Source organism: Canis lupus, chromosome 2 (assembly GCF_048164855.1).
Source record: "Canis lupus baileyi chromosome 2, mCanLup2.hap1, whole genome shotgun sequence".
NCBI classification, from domain to species: Eukaryota; Metazoa; Chordata; class Mammalia; order Carnivora; family Canidae; genus Canis; species Canis lupus.
The window spans coordinates 84,894,158-84,915,174 of record NC_132839.1 but is presented as its reverse complement, the minus strand read 5'-3'; the positions used below and the strand labels follow the sequence as shown (position 1 = coordinate 84,915,174).

At 37.6% G+C, this 21,017-nt stretch overlaps 1 long non-coding RNA gene across 10 annotated transcripts in view; it reads left to right on the top strand.

Annotated features, from left to right (window-relative positions):
• LOC140622704 (uncharacterized) overlaps nucleotides 1-21,017 on the top strand; it is an 81,241-nt gene that overhangs the window by 19,817 nt on the left and 40,407 nt on the right. Inside the window, exon 1 of one of the 10 annotated variants that reach the window (XR_012022405.1) lies at nucleotides 15,382-15,447. The exons of the other annotated variants lie outside the window; for them this stretch is intronic. This is a non-coding gene — a long non-coding RNA (uncharacterized lncRNA). Of the gene's footprint in view, nucleotides 1-15,381; nucleotides 15,448-21,017 lie in introns of those variants that run through there. 10 annotated transcript variants of the gene reach the window in all.

Below are 21,017 nucleotides of genomic sequence, written 5' to 3'. Positions count from 1 at the left end.
GTCACTGTGATCAATGCTTCCTATACATTATCGCCAGTAATGCTTGGGAGGCACTTGTGGCTGTGCCTGTTTTAAGATAAATAGGGGCCACTAAAGTGCAAGGTGTTGGAAATGACTTGGTTTGAGTACAAATACATATTCGTACAAATACATATATTCTCAAGCGATAAGCCAATTCATTTAAATAAAATTCAGTAGACATCACCCAGGGTCTTTCTCTGGTTGACCACTGAGTGAAACATGATCCCCTTCCTCAGGGAGTTCATAGTCCAATGAAAGAGAAAAACACTAATTAAAATATAGCTTGAAAGACAATGGAGGGCCCCGCATAGATTAGAAATAATCCACAGGAAGGTAGACATCACAGGGCAGGAACCATGATTGTGTTATTTATGGCCACATCTCCAGAACATAGTTGCTTCTTAGAGTTGCTGAAGGAAAAAAAAAGGCAAATGAATGAAAAATTGATGTTCTAGAGAAGCATGTTGGAAAAAGAACTGAACTGTTCTAAAAGGCCTGGGAAAGGTTTCACAGGTGATGGTTGAGCTTCATATTAAAATATGTGTAGAATGTCAATGTATAAAGCTGGGACTTCCTGGAAGAGACAAGAGTTAACAAGAAAAATTCTTGCAAGTGCATGGAGCATTGGGGACGCAGACGTGACAATCAATAGCCCTTGTGGGTGGCCTCTAGAAGGCCAGAAGGGGGGGAGGGGGTAGTTCGAGAGATGGTTTGGGACAGGGAGGAAATACCAGGCGAGGGCTTCCGATTAGCTCCTGCTACAGAGAGCCATCACATATTTTTCAGTGGTAGCGCAGGCTCCAATTTGTGCTTCGGTAGAACCACCTCTTGCTTCTGTGTGTAGTAGAGATTGGAGGTGGGAAGGGCCTGGGGTCAGGCCAACCACTTACCCACTTAAGAGGTAATGAGATCCTTAATTGCTTTTTTGGCAGTAAAGGGGGAGACGGGAGGAGGAGTAGATTGCAAAGTCGTTAGGGAGAATGGATAGGGTTTGTTGACTAACTAGATGTGGGTGGGAGGAGAGGTGAAGGTAGGGATGACTAAGGTTGCTAGTCAGGCACTTGGGTGGATACACCAAAATTGCACATTTACATAGTCTGTGGGTTTCTGAAAAACCCAAAGATTTTAAACCCTGCCAACTAGATGGAAAACTTTTAAATTAGAAGTGCAATTTCAATCCCAAATTCACGAGCATTTTCTCTTACCGTTTTACTGTCTTCGGTTTTTATCAGTGTATATGAAAAAAAGGGTCAAGATGATGCCTCTTTTCATTTTGTGAAAAAATCACAGATGATAGCAATTTTTGTTTTGACATTTGAACAGTTTAGGCATGCCTCATAACTAGCTTTTCGGGCTTCAATAAGTAGTGCAGTGACCAGAAGCTCCAAAATGGGATTTAGAAATTTCCAAATGATACCCAATTAAAAAGCGTTCCAGGCAAAAAAGCAGCAAACCTTGCTTTGAAACATTCTCACAGTTCCATTTCCCTAAGATAAGGAGGGAGCTGCAACTCTAGGCGGATATTAATGCTAAAAGCATTTGACTGCAGCTGTAATTATGGACAAGTAAACTATGAACCAGAATTAGGATTATTCACCATTATATCATACGACTCAGGGCATGATGGGTTCATGGGTTTCTGTCAACTGTTTTTGCTTGAGGCACACAGATAGAGTGCCAGGCTTAACAAAATCCGGCGCCAGAGAATAGATTGGGAAAGAATTTGCTTTCATGAGCTACTCGAAAATATAAAATTAGGTTTGTCTAAGGACGATTAGTTGGATGAGATGATCACCCTGGCTCTTATCATTAAGACTGCATTGAGTAAATGAGAAACTCAGTCATAAGACCATAAGTTAGGGTGAATTTCAAAGTTAATTTGATTTCATCATTTTATTAAGGAAACTGAGGCTCAGAGAAAGTAAGAAACTTGCCCATGGTCACATGACTGGTTGTTTGTAAAACTAGAACAGAGGAGTGGGCATTCTAGATTGGAGGTACAATCTTCGTCCAAATTGGTTTATTGAATTTTATAAAAGGTACTTAATGCACATGTGTGTGACTGCTGCTGGCATGGTTTATTATTATCACTCTTAATTGTGGTAAAAAAACATATAGCATGAGATCTATCCTCTTTTTTTTTTTTTTTAAAGATTTTATTTATTTATTCATGAGAGACACACAGAGAGAGGCAGAGACACAGGCAGAGGGAGAAGCAGGCTTCCTGCAAGGAGCCCAGTGGGGGACTCGATCCCAGGACCCTGAGATCATGCCCTGAGCCGAAGGCAGATGCTCAATCTCTGACCCACCCAGGCGTCCCGAGATCTATCCTCTTAAAAAATTTTAAGTACACAGTACAATACAGTATTTTTAACTATATGCACATCGCTGTGTGGCAGTTCTCTAGAATATTTTCATCCCGCATGACAGAAACTCTGTAGCACTGAAAAGCAACTCCACATTACCCCCTCCCTCTAGCTCCTGCCAACAGGAATTCTTCCTTTTACTTCTATGAGTTTGGCTCTGGATACCTCGTAGAAGTGGAATTATGTGGCATTGGTCTTTTGGTGAGTGGCTTATTTCACTTCGTATCATGTCTTCAAGTTTCATTCATGTTGTAATGTGTATCAGAATTCCCTTCCTTTTTAGGGACGAGTAACCTTCCATTGTAGATACGTACATTTTCTTTATCCACTCATCTGTCATCGGACACTTTGGCTGCTTTTACCTCTTGGCTCATGTGAATGATGCTGCAATGAACATGGAAATGCAAATACCTCTTCAAGACTGTTCTTTTCCAAACAATATCCAGAAGTGGGATTTCTGGATTGTTATGGTAGTTCTAGTTTTAATTTGTTTGGGAATGTCCATACTGTTTTCCATAGGGACTGCACCATTTTACTTTTCCACTAACAGCGCACAAGGGTTCTAATTTCTTCACATCCTTGCCAACACTTTATATATTTCTAAGGGCCATTCTAACAGATGTGAGGAGATATCTCGTTGTTTTGATTTGCATTTCCCTGATGATGAATGATGTTGAGCATCTTTTCATAAGCCTGCTGGCCATTTGTTATGTCTTCTTTAGAGACATGACTATTCAAGTCCTTTGCCTATTTTTTAATTGAGCTATTTGACTTTTTTGCTTTTGAGCTGGAGAAGTTCCTTATAAATTTTGGAGATCAATCCTTGATCAGATATGTGGTTTGCAAATATTTTCTCCTATTCCATAGGTTGCCTTTTTATTGTGTTGATTATTTCCTTCAATAACCAGAAGGCTTTTAGCTTCATGTAGCCCCATATATCTAGATTTGCATTTGCTGCCTGTGCTTTTGGTATTATTTTCAAACTATCATTGCCAAGGTCAATGTCATAAAGCTTTACCCCTATGTTTTCTTCTAGGAGTTTCATAGTTTCAGATCTTACATTTCCATTTTTAGTCAATTAAAAAAAATATTTTATTTAAATTCAATTAATTAACATATAGTGTATTATTAGTTTCAGAGGTGGAGTTCAGGTATTCATCAGTTGCACATATAACACCCAGTGCTCATTCCATCAAATGCCCTCCTTAATGTCCATCACCCAGTTTCCCTATCTCCCCACACACACCCCCTCCAGCAACCCTCAACTTGTTCCCTAGAGTTAAGAACCTCTTATGGTTTGTCTTCCTCTCTGATGTTGTCTTATTTTCTTTTTCCCTTTCTTTCCCTATGCTCCTCTCATCTTTTTCTTAAATGTCACATGTAAGTATATCAAATGGTAATTGTTTTTCTCTGATTGACTTATTTTACTTAGCATAATACCCTCTAGTTCCATCCACGTTGTTGTAAATGACAAGATTTCATTGTTTTAATGGCTGAGTATATATATATATATATATATATATATATATATATATATATATATAATGTAATATATATATAATGTGTATATATATGTGTAATTTATAATCGCATCTTCCTTATCCATTAATCAGTTTATGGATATCTGGGCTGTTTCCATAGTTTGGCTGTTGTAGACCTTGCTGCCAAAAACATTGGGGTGCAGGTTTGGGTCACTGTTTTTATCCTTTGTATAAATACCTAGTAGTGCAATTGCTGGGTCATAGGGTAGCTCTATTTTCAACTTCTTGAGGAATCTCCATGCAATTTTTCAGAGTGGCTGCACCAGCTTGCATTCCCACCAACAGTGTAGGAGGGTTCCCCTTTCTCCACATCCTCACTAACATCTCTTATTTTCTGACTTGTTAATTTTAACCATTCTGACTGGTGTGAGGTGGTATCTCATTGTGGTTTTCATCACTACTTCCTGATGGTGAGTGATGTGGAGCATTTCCTCATGTGTCTGTTGGCCATTTGTATGTCTTCTTTGGAGAAATGTCTGTTCATGTCTTCTGCCCATTTCTTGACTGGATTATTTGGTTTTGGGGAATTGAGTTTTATAAGTTCTTTATAGATCTTGGACACTAGCCAGTTATCTGATAAGGCATTTGCAAATATCTTCTCCCATTCTGTAGGTTGTTTTGATTTTGTTAAGTCTTTCCTTTGTTGTGCAAAAGCTTTTTATCTTGATTAAGTCCCAGTGGTTCATCTTTATGTTTGTTTCCCTTGCCTTTTGGAGACGTGTCTGGCAAGAAGTTGCTGGACTGAGGTCGCAGAGGTTTCTGCCAGTGTTCTCCTTTAGGATTTTATGGATTCCTGTATCACTTTTAGGTCTTCCATCCATATTGAGTTTATTTTTGTGTATAGTCCATTTTGAATTAACTTTTTTGTGTGGTCTAAGAGTCCAATTTATTTCTTTGTGTGTAGATATCTAGTTTTGGCAATATCAATTATTAATTAATTAATATTAATTATCTTTTCTCTTTCCTCATTGTGTGTTCTTGGCACCTTTTTTGAATATCAGTTGAAGAGTATATGCAGAGGTTTATTTCTGGACTTTATTCTGGTTCATTGACCTATACATTTGTCTTTTTAAAAAAAATATTTATTTGAGAAAAAGACAGAGATAGAGAGAAGAGGGACAGAGGGAGAGGGAGGGAATCTCAAGCAGTCTTTCTACTGAGCAGGGAGCCCGACATGGGGCTTGATTTCATGACCATGAGATCATGTCCTGAGCCAAAACCAAGAGTCAGATGCTCAATTGACTAAGCCACCCAGGTCTCCCTCCTATAGATCTGTCTTTGTGCCAGTACCATAGCACTTTGATTACTGGAGCTAAACTGTACATACTAAAATGTTTTGAAGTTGGACATCTGAGGCCTCGGCTTTGTTTCTCAGGTTTGTTTCAGCTATTCAGAGTCCTTTGTGGTTCCATATAAATTTTAGGATTGTTTTTTCTATTTCTGCAAAAAATGCCATAGCATTTTGATAGGGTTTTCATTGAATCATCTGTAAATTGTTTTGGTTAGTCTAACAAAATTTAGTGTTGCGCTCCATCAACCTGGGATGTCTTTCTATTTATTTGTGTATTTAATTTCTTCCAGCAGTGTTTTATAGTTTTCAGCGTAGAAGCTTTTCACCTCGATGCTTAAATTTAGTCCCAAGTATTTTATTCTTTTGATGCTATTATAAATGGGGTTATTTTTTAAATTTCTTTTTCAAATAGTTTATTGTTAGTGTATAGAAATACTGATTTCTGTGTGTTTTCTTTGTATCCAGCTACTTTGCTGATCTAAACCGTGTGTGTGTAATCTTTAGATGTGAAATATGAGATTATGTCATCTGTGAATAGGGATAATTTTACTTCTTCCTTTCTGATTAGAATGTCCTTTCTTTCCATTGCCCTATTTCTCTGTTTATGAATTTAGTACTATGTTGGATAGAAATGTTAAGAGTGGGCATCCTTAGTTTGATTCTGGTTTTGGAGAAAAGGCTTTCAACCTCTTACCATTGTGTATGGACATCAGCTGTTGGATTCCTCTTTATGGACTTTTTTTGTTGGGGTGCATTCCTGCGATACCCAATTTATTAAGAGTTTTTTTAATCATGAAAGTGTATTGAGTTTTGTCGAACGGTTCTTCTGCATCTGTTGAGATGATAATATGATTTTTATCCTTCATACTGTTAATGTGGTGTATCACATTGATTTTTCATATGTTGAACCATCTTTGAATCTTAAGGATAAATTCTACTTAGTCATAGTGTATAACCCTTTTAATATGTTGAATTTAGTTTGCTAGTATTTTGCGGGGAGATTTTACATCTAGGTTCATATAGTGGGTTTTTAAAAATCCACCCAGCTATTTTATTTCATTTGATCAAAGAGTTTAATCTATCTACACTTAGAATAATTGCTGATATGGAAATAATTACTATTGTCACTTTGTTAATTGTTTTCTGGCTGTGTTGTAGGGATTTTTTTCATTTACTTGTTCTGTTTTGTTTTTCTGAAGGGGGAGAGGGGTAAGGGGCGGTGGGAGAGGGAGAGGCTACATGCCCACTAAGGAGCTTGATGCAGGGAGCTTGATCTCACAACCCTGAGATTGTGACCTGAGCCAAAATTAGGAGTCAGATGCTTAACCAACACAGCCATCTAGGTGCCCCAGCATTGTAGCTTTTTTGTCACCCTTTTTCCCTTGCTGTCTTCTTTTATGTTTTAATACTTTTGACAGTGACATGCTTTGATTCCTTTCTCTCTCTCCTCTTTTTGTGTGTCTTCTCTAGGTCTTTTATGCATGGTTACCGTGAGGCTTCCCTAAAACTTCTTATGGTTATAACAATATATTTTAAGCTGATAACAACTTCAATTGCTTACAAAAACTCTACTCATTCACTCCCCCTCCTACAACTTTAGAAAGATTGCTTGCTAAATGACCTCTGCCCAAAGCCTCTGCATTGCCATTCTCATCTGAGCCACTGTCTTTCTCCTGGGCTCTTGCCATAGTCTCTTTGTTGATCTTGCTTTCTGCTCTGTTCCCCTCTCCTCCTCTAACCTCCCCACATTGCCAGTTATTCTCTACACAGAGGGGTCCGTCTCACTAAAACAGATTATATCATTCATTTCCTTGGAAGCTACCAGTGGCTTTATACCCTATTAAAAAAAAAAAAAAAAAAAGCCAAAGTCTTTTTAGTGGTTTACAGGTCTCTGTATAATCAGCTCCTGATTCTTCACCCCTGGGGTCATTTAATTCCACTGACACTGGTTGTTTTGCTATTATGAGATCATGCCTAATATGCTTCCTTCTTAGAGCCCCTGTACTTGCTGTTTCTTCTCCCTGGGAATGGTACTTCCCATCTCCACATGGTTGGCTTTTTCCCCTGCTGCAGATCTCAGCTCCAATATTGGCTTTTCTGGCTACCTTGTATAAAATAGAAATTTTCTAATCCTCTTTATAGCTTCAGTCTTCTCCATAGCTATTATAATTCTCTAGTCTAACATTATGATTGTTGTTAATGTTGTTATTATTTGGTAGTTAGTTCTCACAGAGAATGCAAGCTTTATGAGGCTTAGAATTTTGTTGATTATGTTACTGCTGCATCCCCAGTGCCTGGAACAGTGCCTGGCTTCCAATAAGCATTTAACCACTCAATAAATATTTGTTGAGTAAATGAATCAAAGTGCTAACCCATGAGTGTGTTTGATATAAACTGAGGGAACTCAGGGGTAAGCGGTTGGGTCACAGGATTCCAAATAGTAAGAACTGTAGTTGATTTTAATTGAAGTTAATGTTCCCCTCTTACTACTTGCAATCTGTGTGGAGTCTGGAGAAGAGGAAGCATGGTGAATGGCTTCAAGTGTTTGAAGGACTAGTTGGTAGAAGAAGTGAAGTTATTCCATAGATTCCAAAGACCTCAATTCACAAGAAAGGAGATACAGGGAGACATGTTTCTTATGTGAAAGGAAGAGACGACTCTTTAGCTATTTGTACTTTCATGGAATGGACCACTTTTCTATAGGTAGTGAGTTCCCCATGATCAGAGAAACTCAAGCAGAGGCTGGATGAATAGTTTGTGGGAGTTGGAGGTAAGATCCATATTCTTTGAGGTTTCTTTAAACCTTGAAATTCTGGGATTTTACAAACATGGGAGGGCATAGCAAGAGTGTCTCTAACAAAGATTATCACAGTATGATGGCTATTTATATTATCTACTATAATAATTTTTCATAGCTGGAGAGTATTTTATTACATGAAAAAAATAGCAAATATCTTATATTGGATGTTTTAGTTTTCCCCCATTATAAAACAACATTAGTCCTGCATTGGCCCTTGCCCTGGATGGACATTCTGACAGGAGTTGTCTGGTGGACTCTCAAGGACAGATCCTCAGAATAGGCACAGGCTCAGGCAAAGCTGAGAGTGGGCCTTTAAAAGTCTTCTTTTTCTGATCAAACCCTTTCTCTGTATTGAATATTGCACATCCAATGGGTAAGTCCCAAATATACTGTGATGGAATAATAAGGAGAGGAAGATTTTTGGAGCCCTGAATTTTTCCCATATCTCCTAAGTGGGGATGATCACTGGGTTTTATTTTGTTTTGTTGTTGTCAAAATGAAGATTCTAATATAGTAGGTCTGGTATGGGGTCTGAGTTTTGGTATTTCTAACAAGCTGTTGAGGGAAGCTGACCATTTTGTGAATAGCAAGGTCCTAATTCATATTCCTTAAGGGGCCATCTATGAAATTGCCTCCTTTTGAAGTCAGAGGCAGAAATCTCATCCCAAGCCTAAAAACATTCTGAATCATTATAATGTTTACTGTGCATCAAGAAAAACAATGACAAGTGCTTACTAATGAAAATAAGCTGTTGAAAGGAACTGCCAATTAGATAGAAACAATTCAGCTTGAATCTCACTATCAAGGACAAAATTAATCATGCATGGTATTTCCAATAAAAAAGTGCTTTAAGTAAATTATTCAGTATTTATATTTTGTAGTGGTGAAAGCTTAATAAAAATTGGTGAAAGTGAATAGTTATAGTATATTACTGGCATCACCCAGAATCTAGCACAGTTCTGTGAGTCTTGGTGCATGAAAAATCCTGACCCTTCTCTGGAGGGGACGGAGATTTTCATTATGTTTTCTCTGTGGCCTTCTGAAGTACAGCTGAGCTATTTGCAATTACTCCAATCAGTCTCTTTGCTTGTTAAAAGTGTATTCTTTCAGGGAATCCTGTGCCTAACTCTATTATAATGGTGAACCACAATATATGGTAATTGCCTTTCTATTTGTCTGTTTCTTCCTCTTTGTCTTAGAAATGAAAGGGGCAATAGCCTGCTCACAGCACAGGGCAAATATCAGGAAATGATATATGTATCTTTTAGACTGAAAAAATGAAACTCAATTTTGGAAGAAGCTCCATCTGAGAGCCCCAATCCTGCCATTGGTTGCCCTATGGAATCTATCTAAAGCTTCTCCACTTACCATTCTTCCTGTACCTGCTCTGGGGTTGCCTCTAATACAAAAGGCCTAAGTCATTGCCTTCTTATCTCATGTGGGCATCAAAAGAGAATATATATTAAAATACATTGAAGAACTGAAAGATGAATCTGAGAAAGACAATGACTATCCTTGGGATATGTGTGTGTGTGTGTGTGCGTGTGTGTGTGTGCATGCGAGCATGGGAAAATACTAGAAAAGTCTCTGTAATTACAACACTATGTAACTGCACAAGTTCAAGAAACAGACTTAAATATAGAGAGAATGGATATTTATTGGGTGGCTCAGAAAAAAATGGCTGTTTGATACAACAACTAGGTTAAATCTGCCTTTTGCATTAAACACTAAAGTAAACAAACAAATAAACTGAATGACTTACCTAAGGAAATATTAACAAATGAAACAATAAAATATCTAAAAGAAAATATAAGTAAGTGTATTTTTGATGTTGGTGTAGGAAAGGCATTTTTTTTAAAAGAAATAAATCAAAAGGAAAAAGGGATATTGAATTGATTATTGAATTAAAGTAATTTGAAACAGAGTTTCATGTTTGAGGCAGTGCTGGTGATATTTCTAGTGTTGATAAACATGTGAGGAATAGATGCTCTCCTCTCATCTCAGGAGAGATGGATTGTTGGATGGATTGAGAAATCTACTTACATTGCTGGAGTGCAGTTTGACCAAAATAGATTGAAAGACTTGAAGGTTTACATACTTTTTGACATATAAATTTAATTTCTAGAAACTGATCTTGAGAAAATTATTACAGAGGTAGGTAAAGACTTATTTTTTTTAAGAAAATAAAAGCAATTAAGTATTCAACAATAAGGGCTGACTTAGAAAGCATCATGCAGCCATGTGTTGGAATACTATATGGCCATTAAAATGATAGAGAAGAATATTTAATAATAAGGAGAAATGTTGATAATACATTGTAACAAAAAGTAGTAGATCAAAAAGCTGTTTAGAAAGTATGGTTCCTTTGTTCATTTTCCGTTTAGATAGCTTGTCCTTGATGTATGTGTGGTGTTAAAGTCCCCTACTATTACTGTGCTATCAATTAGTTCCTTAATGATTATTATTATTTGTTTTATACATTTGTGTAATCCCATGTGGGGTGCATTAATATTTACAACGGTTATGTCTTCTTGTTGGATTGTTCCCTTTATAATTATATAATGCTCTTCTTTATCTCTTTTTTACAGTCTTTGTTTTAAAGTCTAGTTTGCATGGCTACTCCTGATTTCTTTTGACATCATTTGTGTGATAAATTTTTCTTCACACCCTCACTTTCAATCTGCAAGTGTCCTTAGTTCTAAAATGAGTTTCTCATAGGCAGCATATAGGTGGGTGTTGTTTTTTTTAATCCATTCTAACACCCTATATCTTTTGATTGGTGCATTTGGTCCAATTACATTCCAAGTAATTATTCATAGATACGTATTTATTGCCATCTTATTATTTGTTTGGTTATTATTTGTGAAGATTTTATCTGACCTTTTCTTGCCTTTGTTCATTTTTGGTCTCTCCTTTGCACTTAAAGAGTCCTCTTTAATATTTCTTGCAGGGCTGGTTTAGTGGTCACAAGCTCCTTTAGTTTTTGTTCACCTGGAAAACTCTTTATCTTTCCTTCCATTTGAGTGACAGTCTTGCTGAATAGAATACTATTGCTTGCAGATTTTTCCCATTCAGCATATTGAATATAACACGCCACTCCATTCTGACTTGTCAAATTTCTGTTGAGAAATCTCTAGCTAGCCTATGGGTTCTCCCTTGTAAGTTAAGGATTACTTTTGTCTTGCTTTTAAGATTTTTTTCTTTATCAGTATACTTTGAACATTTAATTACAATATGTCTAAATGGGTAGGACTTATCCCCTAAATTAATAGTGGTTATCTCTCAGTTTAGGGAGTAAACTATCTCTCAGTTTAGGGATTTTAAATTTCCATTGATGCTTTTGATATTTTCATATTTTCTTCAATAAACATATTTTACCTTTGGATAAAAAAAAGAAGTGTTAATAAGAGAAAAAACTTTTACAGATAAAAGCATTGTTGTCATTATTAAAAGTGAAAAGATGCCAATATTAACAATTGCACTAATTAATTAGTAATCATGCTTACTAAGTCATGTTGTCAACTATTCTTTTTCTCTGTTAAATTAGGTTTTCAGATTTATTTAAACAAAATTACATGATGAAACATATCGAACAGTACTTGAGTAGTACAGAAAAAAATGTCTTTTAGTGAGGGTAGGACAAGGTATGATGTGATGACAAATGACCCTAAACCTCTGGGTCTAGAATATAAAGTCTTATTTCTCATTCAGGATACATGCATACTATGCATCTTTGGATGGAAGGAAGAGTGGAATATCTGCCCATCTTAGTCTCTTACAGATCTCTATGTTGGCTGTTTAAGCCACAGTGACATAGTCTCAATCAGAATGAAGGAGAATCTCATATGTCTCAGAAGTGACATATAGTTTTGCTTGCAACTCATTGACCAGAACTAGCTTCCCCAATCACAAGTGGCCAGGAAAAAGGAGAGTCAGGAATATTTGAAAAACAGCATTCATGACTTCCACCCTCTTCTTTCCGGATCTGGGAAGGTGGGCTGAGAACTTAAATCTAAAGGCTAGGATGGTCATGAACAGGCAATTACCATGTTCCAAGCTGAAAGAATTAACATGAGCAAAAGAACATGGATGAGACAGAGAAAATACTGAGCACATTTTGAGAGGAGCTTAAAGAATGTCCTGCATTTCTCTTTTCCCACTGTGATTAACATGTAATTCTAAAAGTTGTTCTTTGATAATGTGAAATGATTCTGCGATTACAATTTAAAATCATAGTTTTTTATTGGTTTGTTTCTGGGTTGGTTTTATTTTGTTTTGTTTTTTGTATTTTGAAAGATACCCCTTTTCCCCTGTCCACCAGTGGGTTAGATAGCTTTTAATCTAGTAGCCATTCCATTAGCTCTCTCCACTGAAGAATAAACACAAATTCAAATCTTGCCTCTATCATTAGCTGGGTGACTGATATTTTCTTCTGAGGGCAGCCCCGGTGGCTCGGTGGTTTAGCGCCGCCTTCAGCCCTGGAGACCCAGGATCCAGTCCTACATTGGGCTCCCTGCGTGGAGCCTGTTTCTCCCTCTGCCTGTGTCTCTGCCTCTCTCTCTGCCTCTCTCTGTGTGCCTCTCATGAATAAATAAAATCTTAAAAAAAAAAAGATATTTTTTCTGTAATAAGATTAAACAAGGTATTTTCCAATATTCCTTTCAGCTCTGAAATTCTGATTCCCGAATGACTGTGTTCTATATCTAGTAAGAAAATATCCCAGATTTTTGCATCTAACCTGTGATTCAGAATTAGGTAAAATGCATCTACTGGTAAGTTAGAAAATGAAAGGTTTTGATGTATCTTATGATATGTAGCTTTTCATTTGGTTTTCTAGTTTCTTCATCTCTAAAGTTAAGGTTTTTTTTATTTCTGGGCCACTACAGCCCTTTATAGATTAAAAATTCTACATGCCATGCATAAGTAGTAAGAGCTAACTTGGATTTTATACCTTTTGTGAGATTCAGACTTTTTCAAGTTATTTCTTAGGATTATCCATTTGTTATGTGCTGAATTGTGTTACCCCCACCCCCCTAGATTCATATGTTGAAGCCCTAACCCCTAGTATATTAGAATGTGACAGTATTTAGAGAGAAGGTCTTTAAAGTAGTAATTGAATTAAAATGGGTATGTTAAGGTGAACCCTAATCCAATATGACTGGAGTCTTTAATAACAAGAGATGGCAGGAGGGACAGAGAGGGAAAGAGAGGGAGAGTGTGAGCAAGAAAATACATGGACCCATAAAGAAATGACCATGTGAACACACAGTGAGGTGACCATCTGCAAGTGAAGGAAAGAGGCCTCAATATAAACCAAACCTGCTGACACCTTGATCTTGGACCTCTAGCCTCCCAAACTGGGAGGAAATAAATTTTTTTTTTTTTTTAGGAAATAAATTTTTATTATTTAAGCCAATCTGTGAATATTGTTATGGCAGCCCTAGCAAACTAATACATCATGTACTAGAAAACCCTATGAGTTTGGCACCATTTTCTTATCCGCCCTTACAGGTGAAGGCACTGAGTTTTGTGAAGTGAAGTGACTTGATTGATGTACCAAATTGATGTAGTTAGCTCATGTTCCTAACTACTATATCTAAATTGAAACAATGAAAGTCAAAGTGAAGTAAGAAAGTACGTATTTCCACTTAATAATAGTTAGCATTTGTTGGACATTTGGCAGCATAATTGTATACACTATAAGTGTGTGTTTGTCATAACAATAATCATTGACTATTGCTGTGTAACAGCTTATCACAAAACACAGTTGCTTAAAACAATAAACATTTATCGTCTCACAGTTTTCTTTGGTTCAGCAATCTAGTCACATGTTGGCTGAATGTCTCCTACAGTCTGTCACCAGGCACATTAGGAGTGTCAACTGGGACTATACTCCTCAGTCTTGACTGAGTTCAAGCTTATTTAAGTGATTGTGGAAGGGATTTAATTCCTTGAAGATTATTGTATTGAGAGTCTAAGGTCCTTGTTGAGTGCTGGCCAGAGGCCTCCCTGAGACTCTGCTGTGTGTACCTCTCCAAATAGCAGATGGCAGCTGGCCCCCATCAGAACAAGTGAGAACAGGGAAGAGGGAGAGAGAGAAGTCTTAGCCTTCGTGTAACCCAATCTCACAAGTGACATCTTACCACTTTGTCATATTCTATTCAGTAGGTCTGGCCCACCCTCAAGGGGAAGGGGTTACACAAAAGTGTGATTACCAGAAAGTGGGGGTAGTGGTTGTCTGTCGTGAATGAGCAAACAGAGCCATAGAGATGGTAAACAAGTTGCTCAAAGTCACACAGCTAGTAATGGCTGGCTCAGGATTTAAACCCAACTAGTTAACTCCATGGCCTGTGTTTTTAGCTTTATGAGTAATGCTCATGCATAGCAGATAAAAAATTTATCAACAAATATGTCTTAAGACTTATTTAGAGGTCACAGACCAAATCCAAAGTCATGTGGTACTATCCCAAAGTCAATTACAGCGTTTGGAGGACTGAGCAGTCCATTATTTATGTCAGGGTCAGCAAAACATCTTTTGTAAGGAGCCATGTAGTATTTTAGACATTGTGGGCCATATAGTTTCTGTTGCAACTCTTCAATTGCTGCTGTGGCATAAAAACTGCTGTAGATATTAGTTAAATGAGTGGGCATGGCTGTGTCCTAATACGATTTTATTTACAATAATAGGCAATAGGCTGGATTTAGCCTGCACACTATCAGGTGCTAACTCCTGGTCTGAATCACTGTGGACACAAGAGGGACCAAGGAACCTTTAACATTGTAAAAACTGGAGTTCCTTGCTCGTCGAGATCTCAGGAATCATTGAATCAAAAGATGGTTCAGAGCTATTCTGAAGCAGTAGAAATAGAAAAAGCTGATGTGAATTTCCACGGTCTCTATGCCAAGACACCCCTGGAGTGCATTCAGCCATCACCATTCCTTGTGCCTTGAATGACTTGTTTGAACCTGGTGAAAGGAACACTTCCTTGCATTTGTCTTTGGGCTCTTATTCTGTTTTGTTCTGGCTAATTATTCATCTTTCTGAGTCCTTTTCCCTTCTTATCAACCTCCTGATCCTAAGTCCAGTATTTTTCAGGTTGTTAACAACTTCACATAATTCCAAGTCTTCCTTTGTAGTTCCCATTATGCCGCCTCAGGTCAAGGGGCTCCATGGCCCCTGGGAATCCCATAAACTTATTAGTTCCCTCATTCCTGAACATAAATATTTGTGAACTCCAGGAGAATCCCTGGGCAGGGACTCATGATAGAACTTCACTATCATTAAGTGTTGGCCCTAGATTCTAGTAAGTTCTAATTTTGGAAATTCTCTTTGTTGCCACAGACAGGATACAGGAAGTAAGGGGGCAGAGTTCTTTGCCTCATCAGGGGAGCAGATCCAAGAAGTTTTCTGAAGTCAACAGCAACCTGGTAACAATGTATAGTCTTAAAAATGATTCCCACTAGACTTTCAAAATGTAGTTTAAAATGTGAAATACTTATATCAGGATCTCATCAAATAGCCAACCAGTAATTCTATTTTTAGTATGCTTTCTTTCCCCCCTGGAGAAAATTATCTGCTAGGAAAAAAAAAATAGAAATAGTTGCAGCCTCTGCCTCAACCTTTATATTCTATTGCTGGTAACAGCTTCAGTAGTGATCTAACCAGCAGTTCTCTAGCCCTTTGCCTAGGGCATCGTTAGTCTTTTATACATATTTATTTTATTTTATTTTGTGTCTTGGACCTTCTGACACTCAATAATATAATTTACCTTGATTATACTGCAGATGGGACTCTCCCTGAGTCAATTTAAAAAATTAATGCATTTAATTTTAGCAGAAGTGTGCAACAAGACACCAGGTGACTCAGCTAAGTAAAAGAAGAGTTCCTAATTACACTTCTAAATCAAGTTGTGCTCTGAGTGCCCCTCTGGGGTTAAATCCTGCAGAAGTCTAGGGTAATTGAGGATTGCTGACTCAGTTTTCCCAAACTGTAAAACGGAGGGTGGGGGGTGATCTGTATTCAACACAACCTAAGGTTTCTAAATATTCAAAATTAATATTCACTACTCTTCCTAAAGTGTAGTGTTTAGAGATGCTTAGCGATGAATGAATCTCTTTTTTTCTCCCCTTAGACAGTTTTCTGAATTCCATTTGGCATCACCTGCTGTTTTATTACACATTTTCTTATAATTGCTTTTGTGAAATCCCGGTTTGTGGGATAAAGAAAAAAATGATTAGTCATCTCTCAAGAGGTAGAATCCAGGATGTACCCCAGAATTATTTTAGGATTATTTAAAAATGGAAGAACTGCATGCCTTTCTTTTTTCTCATAAAGATGCTTTCTCATTAGAATGGATTTATTTATCACATTTCTTATGTTAGTTTGTGACATGAGAATGAATTAGAGACGTTTTCAGAGGGACTTTTCAAAATGAGTAGATGAGGCTTTCTCCCCTGTGCTATTTGTTAGTGTCACAGGGATGAAGAAAACAATTTTAGAATGATTTTTCTGAGATATAGTCTTTGGAAGAGTGTGGATCATACTGTCAACAGGACAGTTTAATTTCCAAATTTCTAGGAGGAAACTGTTTAATTGAGATGAAGCCTTGCCTTGATCTATTTGGTGTAGATGGTGATTTAGAGGCTGTTGACTTGGTTGTTGCAAGTGTCTCAAAGCTTTCTGCCCACTTGTTTGAAACAAGTTTAATTGGAACTAGGTTGGAATCTTTGAATTCTGTAGTCCTCGGTAGGGAAATCAAAGAATGAATTCAGAAATGGATGTGAATTGATCATCAATGTTCTGAACTAACAAAGTAAAAAAAAAAGGTTTTACCTAAAAGTTTCAAAGCATACTACTGACTTGAAAAGCAGTACTAAATAAGTAATCAACATTGTTTTGTAGGAAATTGAGAATGCAACACAGAGATCATATGGAATTTTCTAAACAGGAGCCTCAAGAGTGGTTGAAATTGGAGTTCAAGAAGGGAAGACAATAATAGATCTTATATCACTAGAGGTTCACTGTGATCCAAAAACAAAAAACAAAACAAAACAAAACAAAACAAAAACAAAACAAAAAACGAAAACAAAAAACCCAACCCAAACCAAAACAAAGACAAAATGATGAGAACTGAAAAGGTACAAAAAGAAGTTTAATCCGTTATGGCTTGATGCCCAGATTGCAGTCGATGGACCAGCACCATCAACATCACCTGGGAGCTTATCAGAAAGGCAGAGTCTTGGGTCTCACCTGAGACCTACTTCATTTGACAAAGATCCTGGGGTGATTTATGTGAAAGTTCAGGTTTGAGAAGCACTGCTTTAAGGTAAAACACTGAAGATTTTCCCTTTACCAGTAATACTCTGATAGTGAAGGATTCTACTTCCAGCTCCATGCTTGGAACCACACTATTTGGCTCTATGTTGAATGATAGTTGCATAAGCATAATCACGAAAATGCTGTTTTATAATTTTCAGTGTGTGCATTAATATATAGGCAAAGCCTGCTACACTTGGGATTAGAATTATAGAACATAATGTCAAGGTGATAAAACTTGGCAACTTAACACCAAAAACCAAAAAATAAAGGATAGAAAAGGAAAGATAAATGAAAAAAAGAAAAGAGTAAGTAAAGGGAGTAATTTTCTTATATTTTATAGCAAGGAGTCAACAGAAACTTGTTAAATTGGAAAATCCAGGAAACAGAATTTGTCATATTTCAAGTCATAAAAGAAATCAATATAACAATATAATTAATAAAATTTGGAAAATGAGGCAGGGAGAGAAGGGGGAAGGTAGTGTAAATGAACCAAATTCTTTATCCTTCACAGCAAGGAGCTAACAGGTGCTATCCAGGGTTGGTAAATCACAAAATAAAGGCAGTTGCATGTAGCAAGTATAGATAACATTAGAAAAACCCAGTTGTATGAGAAATGTCATAGTACTTTATTCCTTCAAGTCTAGTTAAATAAAACTCTAGACTCTACCCTGCCAATTTGGCAAGAATTCAATTAGAGATTAGCCTCCCCACCTACACCATGTAGCTTTAGGTTAGGTGGAGCCCACCTCCTCTTCCCCTGGGATACATGGCTAGAAGGTGTTTCCCAGGCCCCTTAGCAAATGGTCATGGCTGTGTGCCTGAGTTTTGACTATTGGAACATGAATGCCAGTTCCCTTTATTCCTCTTCCCTCCCTACTGATTGAATCAAGAGGCCGCTGAGGTCCAAGGTGAGAATAGACCCATAAGAGAGAAAGAGCCTGGATCCTTGAGCGATCATATGGAATGCTCACTGGAGCTTCCAGAAAGACTTTACTTGAGCCAGAAAATAATACACTTCTCTATTTTTTCAACTTTTAAAAAGGTTTTATTTATTTATTTGGGAGAGAGAGAGTGAGAGAGTGAAAGCACAAGTTGGGGGAGGGATAAAAGGTGAGGGAGAACCAGATTCCCTGCTGAAGAGGAAGCCTGATGCAGGGCTCTATCTCAGGACCCTGGGATCATGACCTGAGGTGAAGACACATGCTTAACCTACTGAGCCACCCAGGTAATCCAGAAATAATAAACTTCTTTCTTTTGGCTTCAGAAATCATAATAAAATAAATAATAAAATTCTTTTATCATGACATTTGCCTATTTGAATAACACAAACATCATGGGGCTTTTACACAAAGTTGAATTTTTGAGGAGTTAAGTCACACAAGTCATCATGGTCCCTCGATGTCAGGCATTTCACTGTTTTCATGCCAGACTAGGGTATAGACATTTTTGCTGAGGCTGAGAAACCTAGGGACTGGGATCTAATCTACAAAGGGAAAACCTGAGAACAAATTGCTACCCTGGGAGTCCAGATAGAAAACAGAGGGAGAATGTAGCCTTCATTCTGTGCTCTATTGCATGCATTTTAAAAAAAATCAGGTCCATATGGTATTTTAAAATTTTTTTTAAAGATTTTATTTATTTATTCATGAGAGACACAGAGAGAGGCAGAGACACAGGCAGAGAGCCTGGAGGGAGCCTGATGAGGCACTCAATCCCCAGACCCCGGGATCACGACCTGAGCCAAAGGCAGTTTCTCAACCACTGAGCCACCCAGGCACCCCAAGTGCGTATGATGTTTTATGGGATCATCATTAAAAATACTTCTCTTGTCCCTAGTCCCTGTAATTCTTTGAAGTTTAAAGAAATCCAACAACAAGGGCATAGATTTGTGAGCTGTAAATGGAAACGAAGTGTTGAAATTCTGATTTTTAGCTTAAAGTTTTCTCCTGGAGGAAGCTCAACAACTAATAACAAGGGTTGAATAACCAAATTGCAATTTATAGAATAATTGTGCAAGAAAGGTCTCATCTCGACTTCGCGGAGCATCGGCCTCCTACTCAGTCTGATGGTCATGCCACTCCTTGCCTCACCTCTCCTAGAGTTGCCATGAGGATCCAATTCAATTAAATTTACAGAACATTTACTTAGAACTTAACAAGAAAGTGGCGTGAAAATAGAGACACAGAAATAAAAACCATACTTCTCACGTAGAGCATAATCTCTCGTGGATGGGGTAGGAAGACACATATAAAAACAAATAAGTGTTAAGTATTTAAAAGAATTTTGAAAACTGTGAAATATGATTGTAAGATGCTAGTAATTTTCTCTAACATCATCTGGCTGCAGACTTTCTAGTTGTTAAGGAGGTAGACATATATTCTTAATCCTGGGTCCAGGTAAATCTCCTAGATCGTAATCAGATGTAAAACAAAAGTTGCTGCAATTCTGGTTGCTCCCAGAAAGAACAAATAGTTCGGGAATGACATTTTCTTGAGGATGAAGGGAGAAACGTGTTAGCCACATTTTTAGAATCCGTGTGTTCAAAGCACCTGCCACCTTGTCCCCCTCCCTTCTACTCAGTTCAGAATCAGTTTTTCTTCCTTTTCATTTAGGGGAAAGATTTAACCTTGAAACTGTTCTCATTTACTCACTGAAAGAGACAGGGGAAAAAAGACATTACCCCTTTGCCCTTTTAGTCTTCATGTACATTAATTTATTGATGTCATTCAAAACGAGGCTGGGAATGCAAGAGGATGCAAGATGGAGTTGGACGGTGAGGGGCTCTAGGTGCTGTGTTGAATAACAAAGACTTCTTTGTTAGGGACATGCAAAGGGTATTCATTAGAGAGTTGTAAAGTTCTAACCCCAGTAGACCCCAGGAGAAGTGACTTAAAGTCTACAGGTATGGATTTCCTCTCACTATCCACACCCCGGGGCAGCTTTTTCTGTGATCACTTAGGGTCTGAGCTCTTGCTAAGCCATTTCTTTTTCATCCCCTGAGAATTGCCTTCTGCATGCTTGTAGTCACATAACCATTGCTGCCTTCTGAATTCCAGGGCAAAGGGGGGAAGTGTACCATTATCTGAAGTCTGAGACATGGGAGTCGCATATGTCATTGCTACTCACTTTCCATCAAGAATAACAAGACCTTGTGGTCACAGCTAAGTGCAGCCTGGCCGGATAACCAAGACCTGGCCACAATTCTTTTCTTAGGTGTGACTGTGGTGGACATCACCAGTTGGTCAACTGATTGATAAGCCCAAGATGAGACTTGAGGGCCATCTCATTTATTTGAGGTGACAGGTAAACATCCACAGATGGCACCTGCCCAATGATGCCATCTTCAACCCAATGGAAGAAAGAGGTTACCAAAAGTCTATTCTATTCTGTTAGTGGGATAGGTGGGAATTTATAGCCCTTGTGAGACAGAAGGGGAAGATTCAAGACCCTAAGGCAAGAGGTTGGGAAATGATCCAGTGTACCATTCTTCCCACTGCCAGAAAAGAGCCAGTAATAGTTGTATAATACATTTGTATCATCACAATTTGTAGGGGAGGACTGTATGTGAAAGTCACAATAGCAGTTTTATTTTATTTATTTATTTATTTATTTATTTATTTATTTATTTATTTACAAAAACATTCATTATCTTCCTTTCTCCCTTCTGATGGTGAACCAA